Raw genomic sequence first — 4,004 nt, forward strand, 5'->3', positions numbered from 1 at the left:
GCGAGGATAATACTACTCTTAGTTAGGGAGATAGGCCGGGTTAGGAAATATTTTTAGGCGTCTTAAAGACTAAGACTAGGGTATATATATAGGATATAATTATTTAGGTTATAGCTATTATAGTAGGGAAAGGCCATAATATATATAGGGTTCCGAGATTAGGCATTACTATATTTTTATAGAAGTTTACGGGACCATAGATAGGAATAAAGTAAACTCGATATTATAGCTAAAGGCGTTTAGAACACTATACCTATAGCGTTTATTGCTTTCCCGAACACGATATAGTTTTTATATATTTATACTACCTCGTTAAGATCTATTTCCGCTAGTTTTATATCTTTATCTTACTACCGTATAAGACTTATCCACCTAGTTAATACACTAAGTAACTAAGTCTTAACCTCGATTTCGACTAATTCTTGCCTAGAAATAAAGATAAATAATAATATTATAGGATATCTAGGTAATAACCTAATATCGTTATATTATAACTATATAGGAAATAAGGATAAGAAGGAAGGGTAGTTACTCCTACCTTCTATCCTACCACCTCTCTAAGTCTAGTTCTCTTTTAGACTCTTACTCCTCTTAAAGCTATCCTCGTATTCCCTACCTACCTATCCTATAAGCTTCGCTCTAACATCTAATAAGCAATAAAAGTTCGATATTTAAAATATTTAATCTTATTCTCTAGGTAAGCTATATCTAGGTACACTTAGAGTTTCTTGCTATTTCTTACTATTTCTTGCTATTTCTTGCTATTTCTTGCTATTTCTTGCTATTTCTTGCTATTTCTTGCTATTTCTTGCTATTTCTTGCTATTTCTTGCTATTTCTTGCTATTTCTTGCTATTTCTTGCTATTTCTTGCTATTTCTTGCTATTTCTTGCTATTTCTTGCTATTTCTTGCTATTTCTTGCTATTTCTTGCTATTTCTTGCTATTTCTTGCTATTTATTGCTATTTATTGCTATTTATTGCTATATTCTTATAATTTCCCGAGGGCCGCCTTAGATAACTTGCCGAATATTACTAATAATTACCTTAGATAAGATCTAGATATAACTTATTTTAGAAGTTAGTAAGAACCACTATAACGGATACTAGTATACCTAAGTCGTAGCAGCTCCTATACCGCCTATTCTTCGATGCCTTAAAAAAGCATAATAGTAAAACGCTTTATAAAGGGCATTTTCTTAGGGCCCTCTTAGTCTATCAGAATAAGGCCCTTTTTCCTATACATATAAGAAATCTGCTAGATAAATAGTAGTATAAGATTATCGTATAGGATAATAAGAATATCCTTATTTTAATCCTAGAACGAGTAACTATAGTAAAGGACTAGCGTTAGTCCGCTATATACCTTAGTTTCACCACCGTTAACGGGGCTAGACGCCCTAAAAAAGATCTTATTATAACTAGTATAAAACTTAACGAACACAGTAATAAAAGAGGCTATAATCCTAATAAAGCTGGTTCTTAGAAACAGAAATAGGACGGTAATCTAGACACTCTAGCTAAGACTTTTAGAGTATACGAGCTAAAGGCTAAGATTCGTAAACAGATAAAGAAAACTGCTACCACGAATCAGGCTACTAAGTTCTCTAAGATAAGCCGTGCCGGAAATACCCGTTTAAAGAAGTTAAAGAGTAGCGGCGCTGGATTTTACTAGAAGGATAATAAGGTAGCCGAACCGACTTATAAGACGGGGTAAGTTAAGGAGGCGAGTAAGGAGGATACTTAGCCAGCCTAGGAGATATAAGCTACTGAAGAGGACGGTTAGTAAATAGAATTATAGGTACTAGCCAGGCTTAGGCTTATAGGAAATAAGAAAAGGGAGGGGATATTTAGGGGATAATACTATTAAGGCGATCTTAAGGAGGAGGATAATAGGAATATTACTAGCGATATATCTAGTAAAATAATCTTAGCTTAAAGGATATTAAGAAGGGGCGCTATCTTAGATAAAGAAATAGGGATAAGAGTTTAAAATATAATATCTCGAAAAAAAGAATATTACTAGGTTCTAGGAGATAAAAGCTAAGGGCAGTTATATTAGGATAGAAACGGTGGTTATATAATAGGGTTAGGAGAATAATGAAGATTTCACGCCGCGTAATTACACCTAATATTAAGTTTAGATTCCGATTTGCCTTAATTTTATAAATTCCTAGGTTACTAGATTTTCTTTTTACTAAGGTAAAATCTATATTTTCGTAAATAGGCGGTTAAGTCGAGTATTAACCTCTAATTTTATAACGTTCCTAACACCGCTATCCGTATCTCGAGATCTTTAGATTCACGTTTTTACTAGGTAAGAAACTAAGCCTCCTAGACCAGGAAATCAGGTCGAATACTAACCTATATAATATATAGATTATATTGATTCCTACCTATCTACCTTACTTTATACCTATATAAAGGGTTAACGCACCCGCCCGTTATAACTTAAGGATTTTAAGAGAGGCCTAAGAGGACGGAAGAAATTAGAGATTCTATTCTCTATCTAATAGATAAGGATTCCCCTCTATAATCCTAGATTCAGATCCAGGACTAAATAATAAGGGTAATTCTTACTAATAGCTTAACCTATTTAAATCTATTATTTACTATCAGGCCGCTACTCTAGCTTGTCCCCCTAGTCTCGATTCTCACGACTTAAGAGAGTTCTAAGCTATAGAAGAATCGGCTAAGATTCGGCGGGAGATTAGAGATAAATTTTATATAAACCTGGATATTAAAAATTTTAGATATAGCGAGTATTTCCGATAGTTCCGTCTAAGATAATAAGTCTATTAACTCCGCGATTAGTACTATGCATCGCGGAATATAACACCTCCTATCTAAACGCCTAATATCACTTCCGACTCGATAAAAGTTTATAGAGGAAGTCTTAGTGATTTCACGGATATAAGATAGTCTATTATCACTATAGCTAAAGAGTCGTCTCCTATAAAACCAGACTAGCTATTTAATATAAATATATATCTAAAAAAAGAAGTCGATTCTAATAACGAGAAATACTAATATCTGGGTAGATAGGATAACCTAAAATAGATTAGGTAATGGATTTATTATAGTAAAATACGTATTACTATATTATACCAGACATAGCTACTATTAATAATTAGGAGGAGGGGCTAAATCCACTATCAGTATTACTATACTATCTACTTAGCTATACTAATAGAAGTAAGCCAGTAACTAGTATAACAGAGATTAACGTATATATTATAGTATATAAGTATATATTTCACGGACAGGTTAGTATAAAGTATACTATTAGTTATTCCGTGGGCCTACGATAATAAATCTAATACCCAAAAGTATATAACAGTATATATTTCCGAGTCACCGTTTTCCAGTAGTTACTATATATTTCACCGTTTAGAATAGCTACGATAATATACCTAACTATTGTAATATAGTTTTAACCCTTACTAGTAAACAGGCTCTTTAATAGTATCTATAGTATATTAATATAACTACGAACTATAATATTATAAGGCTATTATATTAGCGATAGTTATTATAAGGCTAGACTATCTAGCCCCCCCCCCCCTACCCGGTTAGGTATATTTACTTAATAGTTTTATCTTGTTACTATGCATACTATAAGAACTTATAAAATCGAGTACCGGTACTTATACGCCCCCGGTTCACTATTTATTATCCACTCAATCCATTTTTAGAAGGTTACGCGACCGCGTGCATAAGCAAGATCTTGGCCGTATATGCTGCGTACCTGTACCTCACGACAAGCCTTAATCTCTGCAATCAAAACCAGATATCTTAAGGAGTACCACTATTTGCAAGCGGCCTGTCTACTATTTGCAAGCGTCCCAAACCCAATTAGGAAGGTTACGCGAGCCCGCGCAGTAGTCTGCATACGCCACGATCTTGGCTGCAGATATCCCGTACAGATACATCACGACAAGGTTTTCTCTCCCTAGCTTACTATAAATATCTGTTACTATAAATTCACTGCTTATTTTAACCTCCT

Source organism: Sodiomyces alcalophilus (assembly GCF_042370955.1).
Source record: "Sodiomyces alcalophilus JCM 7366 unplaced genomic scaffold ACRALscaffold_2, whole genome shotgun sequence".
NCBI lineage: Eukaryota > Fungi > Ascomycota > Sordariomycetes > Glomerellales > Plectosphaerellaceae > Sodiomyces > Sodiomyces alcalophilus.